The sequence below is a fragment of the Artemia sp. Qi Xiang Cuo genome, chromosome 3, assembly GCF_049724085.1.
Source record: "Artemia sp. Qi Xiang Cuo chromosome 3, ASM4972408v1, whole genome shotgun sequence".
NCBI classification, from domain to species: Eukaryota; Metazoa; Arthropoda; class Branchiopoda; order Anostraca; family Artemiidae; genus Artemia; species Artemia sp. Qi Xiang Cuo.
The window spans coordinates 21,139,126-21,162,166 of record NC_142796.1 but is presented as its reverse complement, the minus strand read 5'-3'; the positions used below and the strand labels follow the sequence as shown (position 1 = coordinate 21,162,166).

General features: G+C 35.0%; 1 pseudogene; it reads left to right on the top strand.

Annotated features, from left to right (window-relative positions):
- Nucleotides 1–19,653: 19,653 nt before the first annotated feature.
- Nucleotides 19,654–21,258, top strand: LOC148953849 (uncharacterized; annotated as a pseudogene).
- Nucleotides 21,259–23,041: the final 1,783 nt, after the last annotated feature.

Below are 23,041 nucleotides of genomic sequence, written 5' to 3'. Positions count from 1 at the left end.
GAAATTATTGAGAAATTAGTAGTATAATTTTATAAGATGAGAACTTAAGCAAACTCTACCTTTTTGAGGACAAGAGAGTTCTTGTAGCTTGAAGATCAGAGCAATAAAAGTCCTAAGTATTACACCATTTTTGGCAGCTGAAATAATCGCGATCAGAAGCTTGAAGCCACGATTAGAAGCTTGAAGCAACAATTAGAAGTTTGGAGTTATGATTATAAACTTGAAGTCAAGGTTAGAACCTTGAAGTCAGGATCCAACGCTTGAAGTGATGATTAGAAGCTTGAAGTCACGATTATAAGCATAAAAACTCGCAATAAGAAGTTTGACGTCACGACTAGAATTTTGATGTCACAACCAGAAGTTTGAAGTCACGATTAGAATCTTGAAGTCACGATTAGAAAATTGAAGTCATGATTAAAAGCTTGAAGTCACAACTAGCAGCTTGAAGTCACAATTAGAAGCTTGATTAGAAGTTTGAAGTCATGAGTCGAAACTTGAAGGTACGATTAGAGCTTGGTCAACATTGGAAGCTTGAAGTCACTTTTAGAGCTTGAAGATTAGAAGCTTGATGTCACGACAAGAAGCTTGAAGTCACGATTAGAAGCTTGAAGCCATGATTAGAAGCTTGAAGTCACGATTACAAGCATAAAAAGTCGCAATAAGAAGTTTGATGTCATGACTAGAATTTTTATGTCACAACCAGAAGTTTGAAGTCACGATTAGAATCTTGAAGTCACTATTAGAAGCTTTAAATTTTGATGAGAAGCTTGAAGTCACGATTAAAAGCTTCAATTAAGAATCGGACGATCGAATTCATGATTAAAAACTTGAAGTTACAGATGGAAAATTGAAGTTTTATGTCACGACTAAAATTTTTATTTCACGACTAGAAGCTTGAAGTCACAATTAGAAGCTTGAAGTCACGATTAGAAGTTTAATGTTAGGATTAGAGCCTGAAGTCACGATTAGAAGCTTGAAGTTACGATTGCTGGAAGTCACGATTAAAAGCTTGAAGTGACGATTAGAATCTTGGAGACGCAATGAGAAGCTTGAAGTCGCGATTATAAAATTCGTGATTAGAAGTTATAAGTCATGATTAGATACATGAAGTCAAAACTAGAAGCTAGAAGTCACGATTAGAAGCTTGAAGTCATGAGTAGAAGTTTGAAGTCACAATTAGATGCTTGAAGTCACATTTAGAAGCTTGAACTCACGATTTGAAGCTTAAAATCAAGATTATAGGTTTGAAGTCACGATTAGAAAATTTAAGTCAGGATTAAAAGCTTAAAGTCACAATTAGCAGCTCGAAGTCACAATTAGAAGCTTGAAGTTATGATTTGAAGTTGCGATCAAAAGCTTAAAGGTCACGATTAAATTTTCGAAGTGATGATTGGAATCTTAAAGACGCAATTAGAAACCTGTGGTCACGATTAGAATGTTTAAGTCGTGATAAGAAATTTGAAGTCACGACTAGAAGCTTGAAGTTATGATTAGAAGCTTGGAGTCATGATTAGAAGCTTGAGGTCATGATTAGAAGCTTTAAGTCTTGATTAGAAGCTTGAAGTCACAATCAGAAGCTATAAGCCACGATTTAAGCTAGAAGTTCCCATAAGCTTGATGTCACGATTTGAAGCTGACGATAAGAATCTTGAAGACACGATTTGGTGCTTGAAGCCATTACTAGAAACTTGAAGTCGTGATTAGAAGTTTGAAGTCATGATTCGAAACTTGAAGTCATGATTAAAAGCTTGAAGTCACAACTAGCAACTAGAAGCTTGAAGTTGTGATTTGAAGTTGCGATCAAAAGCTTAAAGGTCACGATTAATTGTTCGAAATGATGATTAGAATCTTGAAGACGCAATTAGAAGCTAGTGGTCACGATTAGAATGTTTAAGTCGTAATTGGAAATTTGAAGTCACGACTAGAAGCTTGAAGTAATGATTAGAAGCTTGAGGTCATGATTAGAAGCTTTAAGTCTTGATTAGAAGCTTGAAGTCACAATCAGAAGCTATAAGCCAAGATTTTAAGCTAGAAGTTCCCATAAGCTTGATGTCACGATTAGAAGCTGACGAAAAGAATCTTGAAGACACGATTTGATGCTTGAAGTTATCACTAGTAACTTGAAGTCGTGATTAGAAGCTTTAAGTCATGATTAAGTCACAATTAGAAACTTGAAGTCACAATTAGTAGCTTGAAGTTCTCGATTAGAAGCTTCGGTCGATGATGTAGATTGATAGAAGTAGATCGATGGCACATTCCTTCGATTTTAATCTCTTTGCAGTTTTTTTAAAGATCATTTTAGATTAAGAACTGAAATAGATGGCAATGATGGCGACAAGCTCTACAATTTGCAACACTTCTTAGGCTAGTTTCACGTTTGTCATAGATAAGTATTCAAATCCATCTGTAATAAAATCCTTTGGACTTTTCTCTTCTTGAATTACTACGTATTTAGGTCTCAGAGATTTGACTGATTTTTTTCGTTTGAGTGAAAAATTCGAAAGCAAACTTTATATTTGAGGTATTGGTTTGAATTTTGTCACTGTTTTTTTAAGTAGTTTTAATCTTAACATTTCAAATTTTGCATTTTATCTTTCAACGTGTTTATCTTCTTCTTCAAACATAAATATTTGAAACTTAAACACCAGCCAGAAAGTATGGGAAAACATTGTTTATGACAATGGAAGCATTGTTAATTTTTGAATAACTGACCTTCTCACTCGCTATTCGCGACTAGCTAGAATTTTTTTCTTTAGCCAGTAGTATAGGCCAAGTTTGCTTTCCTTTGATTTTTTTACGACTGGCACTCTCTCGCCATTAAGACACAAATTGTCATTGGCAGCGCAATAGCGTTGCCTAATTAAAGAACGACGTTGGCACAATGTATTTTCTTTTTTTTTCATACCCGGACACTTCGTATGGAAGAAGCTGTCGTAGAAACTTCGTAAAGGGCTCATTAAATTGGAAATTGGAGTGGCTGGTGCTCTTTTTAATAGTCAAAAGTATAAATTATTTTTTTAAGGAGGAAACTCCCCCACAGCCTTCAGGGCAAGGGTTGTAAGTTATGCCCTGGGGGCATATAAGGTTTTTGTAGAAAGCCTTGTCGTAGAAACTGCAAAAAGGGCTCATTCAATTGGAAATGCAAAGGGCTAGTGCCCTTTTTAATAGTCGAAAGTTATTAGAGGGCAACTACCCCCCCCCCCCCCCCCACGCCCTTCTTTTCCCCAAACACATCCAATCAAAATTTTGAGATACCCATTTTATTCAACGTAGTTTTAAGTTCTGTAAATTAGGTCTTTGAGGAAGACAACCCCCCACAGCCCTAAGGTCAAGGGTTGTAAGTCATGCCCTAGGGCATATAAGGATTTTATAGAACGCGTTGTCGTAGAAACTTCAAATAGGGCTCATTTGATTGAAAATTAAACTGGCTATTGCCGTTTTTAATAGTCGAACGTAATTGGATGGCAACTAACACCCCTTCCACGCCCACCATTTCCCCAAACACATCCAATCAAAATTTTGAGATAGCCATTTTGTTCCACGTAGTTTAAAGATCAGGAAATTATATCTTTGACCAGGACACTCCCCCCAGAGTCTGCAACGTTTATAAGTTATGCCCTGAGGGCATATAAGTTTTTATTGAAATCTTCAATAGAAAGATTTCAATTCTCTGTCGTAGAAAATTGAAAAAATGTCTCATTCGATTGAAAAATCATAGGTCTAGCGCCCTTTTTAATAGTCGAAAGTGATTTGAGGGCAGTGATTTGAGCAGTTTAAAGTTGAGGAAATTATACCTGTTGATCAGACACTCCTCCCACAGTCTTCAGGGCAAGGGTTATAAGTTATGCCCTGGGGGCATATAAGGTTTTTAAAAAAGCTTTGTCATAGAAACTTGAAAAAGGGCTCATTCGATTCGAAATTCAGAGGGCTAGTGCCCTTTTTAATAGTCGAAACACATCCAATTAAAATTTTTCGATAGCCATTTTGTTTTACGCAGTTTAAAGTTCAGGAAATTATACCTTTGAGCAGCAAACTCCCCCCACAGTCTTCAGGGCAAGGGTTATAAGGTATCCCCAGGGGGCATGTAAGTTTTTATTGAGATATTTGTCGTTGAAGCTTGAAAAAGAGCTCTTTCGATTGGAAATTCAAAGGGATAGTGCCTCTTTTAATAGTCGAAAGTGATTTAAGGGCAACTAATCCCCCTCTCATGCCCACCATTTCCCAAAACACATCCAATCAAAATTTTGAGATATCCATTTTGTTCAACGTAGTCGAAAATTCTGGAAATTAGGTCTTTTAGGATGATAACCCCCTCAGAGCCCTCAGTGCAAGGGTTGTAATTTATGCCCTTGGGGCATATCAGGTTTATATAGAAGATTGTTGTAGAAATTTAAAAAAGGGCTCATTTATTTGGAAATTGAAATTGCCCCTCTTAATAGTTGAAAGTGAGTGGAAAGTAATTGACCCCCTCCCACGCCCTCTATTTTCCCAAAGACGTTCAATCAAAGTTTAGAGATATCCATTGTGTTCAACGTGGTTGAAAGTGCTGGAAATTATGTATTTAAGGATGACAACCCCCCTTCCCCCCCCCCCCCAGAGCCCCCAGTGTACCGTGAGAAGAAAACAAAATAACTTAAGTTTTCCTCTTCTAAAATAACAGAAACATTTTCCTTTCAAAAAAATTTAAAAGATAATTTCCCCCCAGTTTTATCAAGAAAGGAACAGTCTTGCTGATAAAAATATCCCCAAATTTTTCAGGAATTATTTTATCCTTCATTTTAAATTCTATTTCAAACTTTTGTCTAATTTCTAACGAGGAGAAAAAACCTGCAATCCTAAAGAAAAAGAGAGATTTGAATATTCGCATACTAGCTTGATGAACTTTAAGCGAGAATAGGTGTATTACTTTGTCTTATACAAGAGCCATACATTTCTTTGTTTCTGAAAACAAAAAAGTTCTGAATATTCCCAAATCAGTTAGACGCATTTTAAAGAGCGAAAAATACAAAAGAAGTGGATTCCTTTGACATCAGAAATTAAAGTGATAGGAATATTCGTGAAAATACTTGACAAATTGCAGAACATTGTTTTAAACAAAGTACAAAGTTTGTTAGGAATGTGAGAGTTAAAATGATTGAAAATTGCGATAAAACTATAAGACTGTGGGACAACATAATAAGAATAGTTTGACTACATAATAAAGAAATGGGGATGCCCCAAAATGAGTTGGTCCAATTTTGAATTAGTTTTTTAGTGATCAAAAGCGAAATCAGTGATATATCTGAATGAAAATATGTTTTCGCAACATTCGGAGATCAGACTTGTTTGGATAAATGTAGAGCATTGAGGTATGAGCTAACATTCAAGTTGTATGTTTTGGTCAGAGATTGAAGTTCTTGTCTTATATTCGTACACTGCTGTCTGTATCAATGTAAGTCACAATAAACCTATTATTTTCTCAATTGTGTTTTCTTCTATATATGTCAGTATCTCGAATTTTAGTAGGTAGCTTATTCTCTGTGTATCCAGAACTCGCTCCCAAAAGGAATCTGATCTTCATGAAACATTAAAGGAACTTGGTAAAGAGTTTGACTCTAGATATTATGACTACTCTTCTACATTAGGAGTTTTTCAACAGTAAGATCAAGAGTTAATCCTTTTTTAGTAATAACTGTTTAAATTTTCCCCGGAAGCATTAACTAAAATAAATACCCCCGGCAGATTTGGCGCGGCCTCTTTAAACTTTGAGGTAAACACGAGAACTTGTTATACTACAGTAAAAATATATATATATATATATTTTTTCTCATTACAATCTACTAAGAGATACAGACTTTTAAGAAAAAGTGTCTAACCCTAGAACCCATAAGCTAATAATAGAATACCCTCTTAGAATATCTCACATAGGAGATAAATATTATTTACCCCCTGAGTAGGCTAAGTAAAAAAAGACAACTGATTGTTTTTATGTAATTTTATAAAGTTACAAAACAGATCAAGTATTTCAAAAAAAAACGGCCAATATGTCAGTAGAACTAAGCGATCTACGATTAGCCCAAAAACTAATCGCAAAAAATGTTGAAATAATCAAATATCTTCCTCAATATGACGGATTGTCAGATATAGACGAATTCAATATACAATTGACCCAATTTGTAGAGATAACTAAAACAGAGCTAAAACAACGGGTAAGCATGCTGCTCTTAAGATTAAGAGGGCAAGCCTTAACCTTCCCAAAGCAAATCGAAAATATTGTAGGGGAAGAGAACAATCTCCCAATTAATTCGGTAGACAAATTACTAACAGCGTTCCGAGACAGGTTTATTGAAACAAGTTCAACAAACAAATTAAAACAAGCGAAAGTATGCTTCGACCAAACACAAAATGTGAGAGAATATCTACACAGCGTGAGGGTTTTAACTGAAGAAAAATTCGGAAAAGGGTCCGGGGAACTATATGAGAAAATTATTCTGTGTGCCTTCAAGCAGGGGCTTAATCCTAAACTGTATCGCTTATTGATAGCTAAAAATATTGAATAATTAGACCAAGTCGTACAAGAAATAGAAAGAGCGATATAAATTGATGCAATAGTTTTACAACAGAAAAATCATCAATTAATAGCGTAGGCGAATCAACCACAAAACCGTCACGTGAAGTTTCTCCTGCTTTTTTTTCAAGAGATAATTCCCCAGTACCAAATAAAAGTAAATCACAAGAACCCGCTAGGCAAAGAACGGTACGCTTTCAGCCTACTAAACCAACAAATTATGAAAACAATTCACCAATAATAAGATGCTATGCGTGTAACCGCCCCGGTCATGTCGCAAGGGAGTGCCGTTCTCGAAACAATTATAGTTCAACAGCACCAAATTATGACAACCGTATGTTCGGGAGAACAATTTTAAATGCCATTGCTTCAGGAAGCTTTAGAGGATTACCCCGCAACGCCTACCAACGGGGTTTGATGTATACAAACCCTTCCCCAAACAGACAAAATAACTATCGTTTCCCAAACTCAAATACTCGGCAAAATATATACCAGTTTAGTGCAAGGACAGCACATCCTGCTAGATTTAAAAGGAATACGAGCAACAATAGCTGAAATTTTTCCCGTCGGCAAATTTTTTGACGGCACGAAATGAACAAATACCGCGAGTCACCGGCGAGAGAAATCTCAACCCGCATAACAATACATGGCAACCTCGACGGATAAATGTTAATCAGTTGGCCAGTGAGATGTCTATGGAATCTCTATTGCAAGCACCAACATGCCAAATTAACCCATAGCGAAAGGAATCAGGCACCCTAGAAGAGTAGAAGGGGCCAAGAAGGGAGCCAGAATTTTTTATAGGTCCCATCCAATAATGGTACCGTATTTTAGTGATAATAATTTTCACTAATTTTAGTGAAAATGTTTCCTATATCCAATGATTTTGGTGTGGCAAATATTTATTATAGAGCACTAAGATAATTTCTTAAACCATATTGGCCTGACATAAAATAAAGAAAGAAAAACCAGCAAAAATGGGGTTTTTCAAGGCCAAATGAAAATACTGAAAAAACACAACAAAGCGAATATTTCCAGAGGACAAATGCCTCTCTTCTACAGCACAAAACGAAATAATGCATCCAAGGAAAGTGCAGAAGAAAAAAACAAACGCCGAAAGTCATTGTGAAAAGAACAAAAAAAAAACCAAAAACTTAAAGGACGAATAAAATTCAATAAAACCCAAAAATTATAAGAATGAAAAACAAATACCTAACAACCATAAAAGTGAGTTATTCGCACATATCCGTGATTTGCACAAAATCCGAAAAATTGTGAACTACCATCGACGGATACTAGTGAACAACAAGCTAGTATCCGTCGATGGCGGTTCATAATTTTTTATTTTGTGCAAATCGCGAATATTGGCGAATAACTCGCTTTTATGTTTGTTGGGTATTTGTTTTTCATTCTTATAATTTTTGATTTTTATTGAATGTTATTCATATTTTAAGTTTTTGGTTTTTACTTTGGTTTTTTGGTTCTTTTCACACTGACTTTCCGCGTTTGTTTTTTTCTTTGGCACTTTCCTTGGATACATTATTTTGTTTGGCACTGAAGAAGAAAGGCGTTTGTTCTCTCAAACTTTTCGCTTTGTTGTGTTTTTTCAGTATTTTCATTTGGCCTTTAAAGACCCCATTTTTGCTCGTTTTTCTTTCTTTACGTTTTAGAGCATTGGTGGATTCCGGTGCGACAATTGTTATAATAAACTCAAGTGTATTCAACAAATAACCCTCGAATATTAGGCGACAGAAGAATTTTAAAATTCCCAATTTAACTAGTGTAACAAGGCATAAATTGGATGCGGAAGGTTCGATTTGCCTAGATGTGAAAAAAGATAATTGAATTTTTCTGACCAATTTTATAATATGCAAAAATTTACCGTATGAAGCCATAATTGGAGCCAATTTTCTAACATCAAATGAAGTGCTATTGGACGTAGCGAATGACAGACTCATACACCCAGCATATTCTTCTCCTCGACGGGTTGAGGAAGAGGATGCAACAATGAATAGAATCCAATCTTTTGTACCACATTTCTTGCCCTGTAAAGGACATTGTGTCCCCAGAAATGTGCCCTCCTCCCAGAGTAAGGAGGTAAATTCGAACAAGTGGATTGATTCTTCAAAAGCAAAATTAGGCGATATGTCTTTTTTATTTTATTTTTTTTCTTTATTGTATCTTTGCTAGGGCCATTGGTAATGTGTGAATACTAATTTTAACATGAACAAAGTAAAAGCTTTCAAAATACAGATTTAATGACCCAGTAGAAACAGAAAGTAACTTTCAAGAATAACAAATAAAAATCTGTTTTAATGTTAAGCAAACTGAAATACAGGAATAGTAATTTCCATTACTTGTCACTGGTTATCTATAATGTCATCAAATTGTTTAAAGAATTCTTCTAAATGTGAATTAAAGCAAGAAATTTATTTTTTATCCGAATGTGTTATTAAAAGTCCTTAGACATAAATAGGCTCTACAAATTCAGTTTGTTGTGTTAGGGTAAAGGTACCAATGATTCGACAGTGCAATTTTGGAACCCCTGTCGAAATTTCCTTAGAAACGGAATAACTCCTCTTAGCCGTGACTTGGAACCCCATCTCTAAGCCGTTTTTGTATTTCAAAGATCGGAAACGTTGACACAATATCCAGTACACCCAGATAAGAAAATAACATTTAATTCAGTCAGTTTCCTGTTTTCGACAAAAAAGGAGCTCCCGACAATTTTTCATGTATATAATGTTCAAACTGCTGTTACTTGGTTATTTATTTCAAAAGAAATTTGGGATTAGCAGCAATGCATTAAGATACATCTGATTTTATCTGAATTCTAGTCACATTAGCTTTTTCTTGATGAAATTCAATTAGAATGGCAACAAATTTTACATTGTCGGAACTAGGTTCCATGCGTCGAAAATTCTTGTTTAATGTAGTGGAATACCAGGCGCACTAAAAATATTCCTTCAGTCAAATTCAAACGTAGATAATGGCTTCTATGAATTGATTTTTTTTGCGAATATCTTGTAGTAACCTTGTCGATATTTTCAATAGACAGCAACAGGCCCCGTCGAAATATAGATGACTCTGTTGAAACTTCACTGAACCTGTAAAACAAATGAGAAATAATTGGTGTCGAAATTCCAGGGTTCACTGATGAAAATATAGCTGTCGAATTTATGGGTGCCCACTACTGCCAAAAATTGCAGAGGTTCACATGGAAGTCATTTTTCCCTTTCCTTAGCACTTATCCATGAAACTAAAAAAAAATCAAATGGAGAAACTTTTATTTTCTGGGGGGGGGGGGGTAAACGTCTAGAACCATGTCATAGAAATATCAAAAGCGACCCCCCCCCCAAAAAAAAAAAATCCTAAGCTGTGTTTTGGATGAAACCAAGAATCTGCATTTGAAAATAAAATCCACTACATCAAATATAATGACAATAAACTTCTTAAATTTCTTGAAATCCACTCCCGTTTTCCTAGACCCTATCCCTTCCGAAATGCTAGTTAAATAATTTTTTATACCAAATACTATTTGTATTTATTAATGTATATTAAAATTTGTTAAACCAATTTTGTTATACCAAATAATACTTGAAATGATTTTGTTAGTTTTATTACTTCTACTTTTTGCATAGTGTTTTATACTTTTATACATTAAATGAAGTTGAAGAAAAACAAAGAAACAAGAATATACGTGTTGAATACACCAGGTTCCACCCACAGGTATTCCTCACGTATTTCGACACGTGTCGAATACACCAGGTTTCGCCCCCAAGTATTCCCAAAGTATTTCGACACGTGTCAAATTGGGTTCCGACTTGCATCGAAAACAGGTAACTTTTTTGTTGTGTCGATTTGATTACTTTTGGTTGTGTCTGATAAATTCCAATGTTTCTCCTCTTTTATTGAACTTTGATGTCATCTCTCTAAAATGTGCCATGTAAAAGCAAGGCGCTACAGTTTTACGTACTTTTAACTATTGGGGGACCATTTTGCAGCTCATTGCTACCATTTCGATTACTTCTTGTTAGCCTCCCCCCCCCCTATAGGATCCATCATGGCTAGCTATAAAGATTTAAAAATTGACTCATGTGATCAGACAAACGCAATACCAAAGGAATCGATGAGTGACCTTGTTTTGAAGAACAAATTACCTTCTCTTTTTATTTGCTTCAAAATGTCCCGATAATGATTTCAATCATCAAAATTATTTTGGAGCTTCATCATATTAAAAGAGAAGGTAATATTAAAAATTAAATGAAAATTCTTATTAAATACGTTTTATCTGAGCCATTTTCAAATGAAATCAACAATTTTCAAGATATAATCTTTGGGCTTCAATATAAAGGATCCAGCATTTTTTCCATCATTTATGAAATTGTCTCTGCTAATTCTACTGTGTAAGTCAGTTTGTGCAACAAAAACGGAATGATTAGACCTTTTTTTGTTTTTTAATGATCCTATTCGTCTAAAGCTGGAAGTACAGTATTCAATGGGGCAGATAAGCGGGGGGGAGGGACCAGCCCTCAACTGTTGCACCAGAAAAATATCCAATACCAAACCTGATTAGGTAATGTGACCTAATCTTATAGTTATTGATAAGCAGCCTTTAAGGAAATATTATTAAGTATGCTTGAAATCAGGAAAAGAAAAAATTAAAGCTGACCCAAAATTTGAATCAGAATTGTTCAAATTAAGGCACCATGCCGTTAATATTTTTTCTGTTTTAAAAATAACGGCTTCAGGGTATATTCTATGAAGTTCCCCCCCCCCCTACACCAATTGCTCGCGCATAAGTAAAAATTGGTTTATTTATTCATGAAATAATTGATCCATGGAGTGGGGCATCTCTGAGGTCCAAGTTTTGAAATTTGATTGGAAACTGTCATTCTAGGTTAAGAAAATTGAAGGAATTGATTTGACTCCTGAAGATCAACTCAAACAAATTGAAAATCTTCGTCAGCAACTTGAATTGAAGCGGTCTCTTCTTCTTAAGTACAGATCTTTGTGCAACTTTGAGTGACAAAACGAACAGCAATAATGCCACTTCGTTTTCTTACCAGGATTCTAATGGGTCGTTTCTTAAATGACCCCCACTTAGTTCATAAACTGTCAGAATCCCCATTAATGAAGAGAGCAACACAGATTGTTGTTGGCACCAATCTTAAAGGGAAAGAAGCCGGTGAAAATATAGTCCGATCAGAAACTGCTGCGAACGCAGCCGAAAGAGTTGACAAATTTAAAATGACCTTTAAGGAGGAGTTGAAAAAGGAGTTGGAGAAGTTGAAGAAGGGAGAAGGACGTAAGAAAAGCTGATTTGGCTTCTGCCTTAGCCATAGGGTGTGTTCTGGAACTGATTGATGGATGACGATCATTAATTATTTGTTATTATCTCTAGTCTAAGAAAGCAGAAAACAAATTTACCCTCTGAAATGCTTATAATACACTAAATAGGCTAATATCATAGTCCATTGTGCAATTATGGTGATAAAAATGTGTATAATTTGGTGTTATCCCTTTTCGCAGAACGAAGATGATAGTAATTGATTTGTGCTTCTTTATGATACTTGAGTTCTAGAACACATCCATAGTCTATGTTTTAGCAATTTATGTTATTATAAAATTTTCATGTATGAGATTATTGTTAGGATATTAAATAATATTCATTTCAAAGTTAATATGTATTAACACCCAACTAGTAAATGTCTTCAAGTAAGGACCAATGTAAGAGTACAAATAAGAATAATCTGAGCTATGTACTTTAGACAACTATATTGTTTATGATTTTGAGGATATAGATCAATAGCGTCAATCCAGGACAATTAACGGGGGGGGGGGGGTATTTGTTGTTTCTTTCAATTTTTTAAATGAAAATACAAAAAGAATTTTTAATGGAAATATAATAAAATGTATTTTTCAAAATCTAGGGGAGGGGGTAAATACCCCACCACCTACACCCTAATTCACGCTAGTGTTTAAGAGAGAACAGAAAATTTTATTGTACAAAGCAAATACAACTTACTGACCCCATTTCATCCTCTAAGCATGGTTACAAAAAGTTAAGAGTTTAGCCTAAGGATTGGGGGATTGGAGGGAGGTGGTAGTTCTCCTCATATTTATGACAACTTCTGTGTATTTTAAGGTTTGACTTTGATTCTAGTTTTCACGCTGAAAAATTTCTTGTTTTCTGTCAAATTTTAATTCAAATGACTAAGATGTGTTAGAAAATTAGCACAGATGCTTGAAGTACAGTAACATTGTTTTTTGTCAGGTTATTCTGCATCAGAATCGTCACTTAAGTCTAATTAATGAAATCGAGTTTGAGAATCAAGTTAAAACATAATTTCGGAGTCCTATCTGTTGTCTATAAAAGAACATTATTTAAATATAGGTCACTACTCCACATACCTTAGCTGTTATATTTGTTGTTACCCTGCAGAAGGGCATTATCAGCGAATAAGTTGTTCGTTAGTTATTTAGTTAATAACTAAAAACAGCCTGTGACGATAAATCTACGCATGTTACTAAGAGAACTCCAAATAAGGTGGACTAAAAAAAAAAAAACAAGAGGCCCTAACAATCGCTCATAGCAACCAGAATTCAAATATGTAAGAGCAATAATATTGTTTAAATTTCCGAAGAGACAAAAGGGTTAAAAAATCTGATCTACTTTATAGAGAGGAATATAAAACAACACCGACATGTGAAACAGTACCTCTAACATCTACTTAGGCGATAAAGCTGATCGGTTGGGGAAACATGTTACATAGAGTTGATTAATTTAGGTTAGGTATTTAATATAATGCGTTCTGGACGGCCTGGTTTTCAGATTGAACAATATTTAATTAATATTATAGAAAATTAAAACGGAGTTAACCAATTTTTCAATGTAAGTTGATTTTTATAATTAAATAGTTTGTATATAATTAATTTAGATATTACTTTTTTTCTAAGCTATTATCCTCAAGTACTTGCTTTCTAAACTACTGACTTCCGTTTGACTTATCTGTTATTCTCCAAAACTTTGTCTCTTGCTAACCTCGTATCAACTTCAATAGACCATGAAATATGGTGAAATAGGGTGAAATAGGGTGACTTTTAAACTGTTTAGCATTTTGGATTTTTTGACAGATTCCACCAAAATATGTTTCGATCTAATTTAAATATCTTTACTTAAACGTGTTACAAAATATGTATTAAAATTATAGTGGGGATTTTTTAAAATTATAAATATATAATAAGCATCTTTTTGATATATGGAAATAGGAAAAGGTTTATGTTATTTTTTTTCATGTTCAAACAGTTCGATTGTTTTATCACTGTTGACGTAGATTGAAATTTTGAAAGTCTACATTAAAATTTTCTATAATTAAAAAAAAATTGTTTTAATATCTGAACGATTTGAAACACTAAAATATGGTAACCATATTAAATAAAGAAGGTCTTGGGGTAGAGATACAGAATTAAAAACATGAGTTAATGACTTTCTTGTCAAAAAACCCTGGAGAGAAATTACCTACCAAAACTTGCAGAGATGCAAGAAAGGTAGTAAACGTGTTATAAAATTTATGCTAAAATGTTGGTGGGGATTTTTTAGATTGATAAATATATAATAAGCATCTTATTGATTTTCGGAAATAGGAAAATGTTTATATTATTTTTTTTTTCATGTTCAAACGGTTGGATTGTTTTATCACTGATGACATAGAATGAAATTTTGAAAGCCGACATTAAAATTTTCCATAATTAAAAAAAGTTGTTTTAATGTCTGAATGATTTAAAGCAGTAAAATATGGTAACTATACTAAATAAGGAAGGTTTTGAGGTAGAGCAACAGAATTAAAAACATGAGTTAATAACTTTTTTGTAAAAAAAAATCCTGGAGAGAAATCACCTACCAAAACTGGCAGAGAAACCAGAAAGAATGGACGAATTTTATTACATTTGTTTGACAAAGGGATAGCAAAGGACCATAAGGAATATCTAAACAAAAGAAAGAACATTACATAAAAATGTTTTCAAAGTGTCACATCACGTTTTTCATGTTCTTAAAACGTTAAAATAGCATTACCGAAAGTCATTGGGAAGCTAAATTCGCATTTCGAGTGATGCGGTAGCACATCGAAATCACTCAAATGTTAAACAGAAAAAAAATTGCGTGACACTTTTCTGCATAAGGCTATTATCATTAAAAATAACTATACTGTCTTTTTAAGTAACTGAAAAGTTAAACCAGTGCAGCGTGACTTTTGTTGCGTGTGAATTTATTTGCAAAAATGTACATTTATGTTAAATTTAGGCCAACTGGAAGCTGATTCAGAACAACACTTTTTATTTACATTCAGTAGAACAATAATATTTTATTGTTTTTTGATAGTTCCAAGTCAGTTTTAGCCATTCACCCGAGCACATTTTTGAAATTTACTTTAAATTTTCCTTAGAGAAAAACAAAGACATTATAATTAATTAGACATTAAATAAAACAAATTGAGGACATTTAATATAGGTAAAATTTCTAATTTTCAAGTTCAGTGGCATATTAGACCAAGTCCAATGAAACAATCAACCGAAAAGATCAAAATCATATATAAGTATGGAATTTCTTGGCTTTTTAGAAAATATTGGTAAGGTCTTTGTAAAATTGATTTCAATAAATCTGATTTTATACAGACTGTTCAGGTATGGTCTTAGTAAAGTTGGCTTCAATAAATCAAAAAAGAAAAAACACCTACAATCGCACAGAGTCAGACACGGAAACATATAAACACTCGCTCAGACACACAGGCACAGTGAGAGAGAGACGAAAACACCTACAATCACACAGAGTCAGAAATAGAAACACGCAAACACCCACCCAGACACACAGTCAAAGAGACTGAGAGAGTCAGAAAACGCATACAAACGCATAGATTCAGACAGTTAAACCGACAAAGACAGGCACTGAGACAAGCAAACACCCACCCAGACACACAGGTTGAGAGAGTGAGAGAGAAAAAAAGTTATGCAAATACATAGATTAAGACATAAAAACCGACAAAGACAAGCACTGGGACATGCAAACAACCGCCAAGACACACCGGATTAGATAGTGAGACAGAAAAAAATACATACGAATAAATAGATTAATATGAAAAAAAAAGACAAAGAAATGTACTAGGACATGCAAACATCCGCCCAGACACACAGTAAAATAATATAAAAGAGATAGAAATACATACGAACACATAGATTCAGACTTGTAAACTGACAAAGACAGGCAATGGGAGAAGCAAACATCCGCCAAGACACACAGGCTTAGAGAGTGAGAGAGATAAAAAACATATACATACATAGATTCAGACATGTAAACCGACAAAGATAGACACTGGGATAAGCAAACACCCACCCAGACGCACAGGCCTAGAGAGTGGGAGAGACAAAAATACGTACAAATACATAGATTCAGACGCACAAACAGACAAAGACAGGCACTGGGACATGCAAACACCCGCCCAGACGCAGAGGCTTAGAGAGTGAGAGAGACAAAAACACATACAAATACATAGATCCAGAGACACAAACCGACAAAGACTGGCACTGGGACATGCAAACACCCGCGCAGACACAGAGGCTTAGAGAGTGAGAGAGACAAAAGGCACTCAAATACATAGATTCTGATATACAAACCGACAAAGACAGACACTGAGAAATGCAAACACCCGCCCAAACGCACAGGCTTAGAGAGTGAGAGAGACAAAACACATACAAATACATATATTCAGACATACAAACTGACAAAGGCTGGGACATGCAAACACCTGCCCTGACACTCAGGCAAATAGAGAGAGACAAAAACGCATACAAATAAATAGATTCAGACAAACAGACCGACAAATACAGGCACTAGGACGAGCAAACACCTGCCCAGACGCATAGGCTGAGTGAGTGAGAGACAAAAACGCAAGCAAACACATAGATTCAGACATACAAACTGAAAAAGACAAGAACTGGAACAGGCAGACACCAGCCCAGACACATAAGCAAAGAGAGTGAAAGAGACAAAAACACATACAAATACATAGATTCAGACAAACAAACCGACAAAGACAGGCGCTAGGAGAAGCAAACACCTGCCCAGACACATTGGCTTTAGATAGTGAGAGAAAAAAAAACGCATACAAACACATAAATTCAGACATGCAAACTGACAAAGACAAGCATTGGGACATGCAAACACCCACCAGGACGCACAGTCAAAGGAAGTTAGAGGCTATAACGCATACAAACACATAGATTCACACAAACAAACTGACAAAGACACTAGGGCAAGCAAACACCTGCTCAGACGCAAAGGCTGAGAGTGTGAGAGAGACAAAAACTCATACAAACACATAAATTCAGACATGCAAACTAACAAAGACTGGCATGGGGATAACCAAATACCCCCCAGACACTCAGTCAAAGAGAGTGAGAGAAATACAAAAACGCATACAAATACATAGATTCAGACACACAAACCGACTAAGACAAGCACTGGGACAGGCCGACACCCGCCAAGAAATACTGGCAAAGAGAGTGAGAGAGACAAAACACATACAAATACATAGATTCAGACATACAAACAGACAAAAAAGGCAGTGGGACATGTAAACACCCGCCCAGACACTCAGGCAAAGTGAATGAGAGAGACAAAAATGCAGCAAATACATAGATTCGGAATTAAAGTGGAACTTTTTTTTCTCCTATGGAAAAATTTAGAATTGAGCTGTTTCTTTTTTTCTCTTCTGTGAGAAAATTCAGAAGAGAACAAACTTTTCTGCACTTCTTTGAGAAAACTTAGAATTAAAGTGGAACTTTTTCTCTTCTTTGGGAAAAATTCAGAAAAGATCTTGAACTTTTCTTCACTTCTTTAAGAAAATTCAGATTTGCAGTGGAACTTTTTTCTCTTTGGAAAAAATTAGAATTGAAGTGTAACGTTTTTCTTTGAAAAAATTCAGAAGAGAACTTGAGCTTTTCTTCACTTATTTGGGAAAACTTAAAATTAAAAGTGGAACTGATTCTCTTCTTGTGGAAAAATTCAGAAGAGAAATTTAACTTTTCTTCACTTCTTTGAGAAAACTCAGAATTAAATGGAACTTTTTTCTCTTCTTGGGGAAAAATTTAGAACTGAAGTGGAACTTTTCCTATCTTCTACGGAAAAATTTAGAACTGAACTGGAACTGTTTTTCTCTTTGAACTTTTCTTCACTTCTTTGAGAAAACTCACAATTAAAAGTGGAACTGTTTTTCTTCTTGGGGAAATACTCAGAAGAGAGCTTCAACTTTTCTGCACTACATTGAGAAATACTCAGAATTAAAATGGAACTTTTTCAGTTCTTGGGGAAAATTCAGGAGTGAAGTGGAACTTTTTCTATCTTTGACGAAAAAATTCAGTACAGAACTTGAAATTTTTTTCTTCTTAGAGAAAATTCAGAACTTAAGTGGAAATGTTTTTCTCTTCTTGTAAAAATTTAGAACTGAGCTATAACTTTTTTTTCTTCTTTGAGAAAATTCAGAAGTGAACTTGAACTTTTCTTCGCTTCTTCGAGAAAACTCAGAATTAAAAGTGAAACTGTTTGTTTTCTTGAGGAAAAATCCAGAATAGAACTTTAATTTTTCTTCACTTCATTGAGAAAATTCAGAATTAAAATGGAACTTTTTTCTCTTCTTTGAGAAAACTCGTAATTAGAGTGGAACCTTTTCTCTTCTTGGGGAAAGAATTCAGAAGAGAAAGTTCAGAACTGAAGTGGAACTGTTTTTCTCTTCTTGTAAAAATTTAGAATTGAGATATAACTTTTTTTTCTCTTCTTTGAGAAAATTCAGAAGTGAACTTGAACTTTTCGTCACTTCTTTGAGAAAACTCAGAATTAAAAGTGGAACTATTTCTCTTCTCGGGGAAAACTTCGGAAGAGAACTTAAACTTTTCTTTCACTTTATTGATTCACTTCATTAAAGCGGAACTTCTTCTCTTTTAATTCAGAATCGAAGCATGACTTTTTATATCTTTTACAGAAAAATTCAGAACAGAACTAGAAATTTCTATCTTTTTATTGAGAAAATTCATAACTGAAGTAGAACTCTTTTCTATTCTTTGGAAAAATTCAGAATCTAACTGTAACTTTTTCTCTTTTTGTTCAGAAAATTCAGAAGAGACCCTGAACTTTACTTCTTGGAGAAACTCAGAATTAAAGCGGAACTGTTTTCTCTTCTTGGGGAAAAAATGATATGATATCCCTGTGAGGGAAATGGTAGAATATTACCGGTTGAAAAGGATTGCTTAGTTTTGGGTTATGAATAAAGTTAAAATTAATAATAAGTCATATACATTTTAAGGAAGATATGACAGAACTATGAGGGAAATGATACAATGAAGAAAAATACAGAACAGAACTTTAAAAATTTTTTTCTCTTCTTTGAGAAAATTCAGAAATGAAGTGGAACTTTTTTCTCTTCTTTGGAAAAATTCAGAATTTAACTGTAACTTATTTTCTCTTTTTTGGGAAAATTCTGAAGAGAACTTGAACTTTTGTTCGCTTCTTTTAGAAAATCCAGAATTACTGCATTCAGTTACTGCGTTCAGTTATTATATAGATTGCAAAAACATTTATGACATCTGAACAACAATTTAAATGTTTTAATCCAAACTAGAAAAACACCTGAAAATTTAAAAATTATTTTGGTTTTTCGTTAGATTTAAATCTATTAGATACGTGATTAAGCTTACAGTTTTGAACGCAACCAACTATGTAATATCAGTAGGAAGACCCTAAAAGGAAAATTTGCATTTATTAAAAATGATGATAATCGGAACCACCCCCTGAACTATCAAACCGAATAAGACCGAGAGAACGGCCCGAACAAATTAAATTCACAATGGGTGAAAATCAAAACCTAGACCATCAAGAATGACAAGACCAATAAGGGCATCCAAAACAAAGGACAGTGCTAAATTATCAGAGACAGTCACAAACCAAAATGAACTTTGACCTCTTCCCTCTTACTTTACTGATCAAGGTTTGGGATTAATCTATGCTATACTTCCCATTGGTATTCTTGGCATCCCATCAAATCGATACGAGGAAGATGTTTAGGAGTTGGTTCAGCAAGTGGTTTGGGCCTGCTGAAGAAGCCCCATCTGAAAAAAACAAGAGGGAGACTTCTTGCGCATCACCTAGTAAAGATTTTGAAGAGAAGACTAACCTTTCCCGACCTTTCCCTAGGAAGAATAAAATTAATAAAAAAACAGAAGATTGTCTTACAGTAGGCAAAGAAGATTTCAATGAATGGTATCGACAAGTACTGTTAAATAGTGAAATGTTTGACTACAGTGAGATTCCTGGTTTGTACGCAATTTTGCCGTGGGGGATGGAAACATGGAAAATTATAGAAAAGCACCTTTCAGAGGAGTTAAAGAAACTCAAGGTCAAGGAACATTATTTTCCACTATTTTCCACCAAATCAGCCCTTGAGAAAGAAAAAGAGCTCAATAATGGTTTCTCGCCAGAGGTTGCTTGGGTAACTCAATGCGGTAAAGAAGAACTTAAAGAACCCATGGCAGTCCGCCCAACCTCTGAAACCATTATCTACCCGTGGTTTGCAAAGAGGATTAATTCCTCAAAAAAACTTCCCTTTCGTGTCTTCCAGTTTGGGAGTGCCGTAAGGTGGGAAACCAAGCAGACAACCCCTTTTATAAGGACAAAAGAGTTCTTGATGCAAGAAGGTCACAGCGTCTTTGCAAGTGAAAAAGAAGCAAAATCTGAAATTTCCATAATTATGAAGCTTTATGAAAAGCTGTACGAAGACATGTTAGCAATCCCGGTGCTATCGGGAAAAAAAACGTTAAAAGAAACGTTTGCTGGTGCTGTTTACACGGAAACGGTTGAGGCGTTTGTTCCCTCCAATGGCAGAGGCGTTCAGGGAGCGACCACGCACATGCCGGGGAAAAGGTTTTCCAAAATCTACGACATAAAAACGGAAAAAGGCCACGTATGGCAGACCTCATGGGGGATAACCACGCGAACCATAGGCATCATGACCATGATCCACGGTGATGACATGGGCTTAGTTCTGCCCCCAAGAGTGGCTCCTCTACAGGTTATTATAATACCTGTAAAGGGTGAAAATATCCATGACGCCATAGAATTAGAAAAAGAACTTATATTCAACAATATTCGTACACAGGGCGATTACAACACCACTCTAGGAATAGGGTGGAAGCATAACCATTGGACTCTCAAGGGTGTGCCTTTGAGAGTGGAACTGGGAGATAAGGAAAAAGAGAAAAATGAAGTCACCTGTGTACGCAGGGACACAGGTCTTAAGTTTACCTTATCTCGGACTAATACTGTCTCGAAAATAGCGTTTATTTTAGAGGAAATTCAATCCTCCATGCTAAAAAAAGCCACCAAAGAAAGGGATAATCGAATTGTGGAGTGCTCTAGTCTGAGTAAGATGAAGGAAACCTTGGAAAACAAAAATATGGTCCTTGCTCCTTTCTGTGGGGACAAGGACTGTGAAGATAAAATCAATAAATTCACCACTGGAAAAACCGACGCAAAAACCGGAATTCCAATAATGGGAGCAAAAAGTCTTTGCTCTCCAAATAAACAACCAAATAAACTGCTCTCCAAATGTATAAATTGTACTAGAGCCCCCAAAAACTGGACAATTTTTGGAAGGAGTTATTAAGAAACTAATTATTTCTCTTTAACACGACAGCTCAATAAAGTTATTGAGAAATTAGTAGTATAATTTTATAAGATGAGAACTAAAGCAACCTCTACCTTTTTGAGGACAAGAGAGTTCTTGTAGCTTGAAGATCACAGCAATAAAAGTCCTACACCATTTTTGGCAACTGAAATAATCGCGATCAGAAGCTTGAAGCCACGATTAGAAGCTTGAAGCAACAATTAGAAGCTTGGAGTTATGATTATAAACTTGAAATCAAGGTTAGAACCTTGAAGTCAGGATCCAACGCTTGAAGTGATGATTAGAAGCTTGAAGTCACGATTATAAGCATAAAAACTCGCAATAAGAGGTTTGACGTCACGACTAGAATTTTGATGTCACAACCAGAAGTTTGAAGTCAAGATTAGAATCTTGAAGTCACGATTAGAAAATTGAAGTCATGATTAAAAGCTTGAAGTCACAACTAACAGCTTGAAGTCACAATTAGAAGCTTGATTAGAAGTTTGAAGTCATGAGTCGAAACTTGAAGTCACGATTAGAGCTTGGTCACCATTGGAAGCTTGAAGTCACTATTAGAGCTTGAAGATTAGAAGCTTGATGTCACGACAAGAAGCTTGAAGTCACGATTAGAAGCTTGAAGCCATGATTAGAAGCTTGAAGTCACGATTACAAGCATAAAAAGTCGCAATAAGAAGTTTGATGTCATGACTAGAATTTTTATGTCACGACCAGAAGTTTGAAGTCACGATTAGAAGTTTAATGTTAGGATTAGAGCCTGAAGTCACGACTAGAAGCTTGAAGTTACGATTACTGGAAGTCACGATTAAAAGCTTGAAGTGAGTCACGATTAGAAGCTTGAAGTCATGAGTAGAAGTTTGAAGTCACAATTAGATGCTTGAAGTCACATTTAGAAGCTTGAAGTCACGATTTGAAGCTTAAAAACAAGATTATAAGTTTGAAGTCACGATTAGAAAATTTAAGTCATGATTAAAAGCTTGAAGTCACAATTAGCAGCTCGAAGTCACAATTAGAAGCTTGAAGTTATGATTTGAAGTTGCGATCAAAAGCTTAAAGGTCACGATTAAATTTTCGAAGTGATGATTGGAATCTTAAAGACGCAATTAGAAACTTGTGGTCACGATTAGAATGTTTAACTCGTGATAAGAATTTTGAAGTCACGACTAGAAGCTTGAAGTTATGATTAGAAGCTTGGAATCATGATTAGAAGCTTGAGGTCATGATTAGAAGCTTTAAGTCTTGATTAGAAGCTTGAAGTCACAATCAGAAGCTATAAGCCACGATTTTAAGCTAGAAGTTCCCATAAGCTTGATGTCACGATTAGAAGCTGACGATAAGAATCTTGAAGACACGATTTGGTGCTTGAAGCCATTACTAGAAACTTGAAGTCGTGATTAGAAGTTTGAAGTCATGATTCGAAACTTGAAGTCATGATTAAAAGCTTGAAGTCACAACTAGCAGCTTGAAGTCATAATTAGAAGCTTGAAGTTGTGATTTGAAGTTGCAATCAAAAGCTTAAAGGTCACGATTAAATGTTAGAAATGATGATTAGAATCTTGAAGACGCAATTAGAAGCTTGTGGTCACGATTAGAATGTTTAAGTCGTAATTGGAAATTTGAAGTCACGACTAGAAGCTTGAAGTAATGATTAGAAGCTTGGAGTCATCATTAGAAGCTTGAGGTCATGATTAGAAGCTTTAAGTCTTGATTAGAAGCTTGAAGTCACAATCAGAAGCTAGAAGTTCCCATAAGCTTGATGTCACGA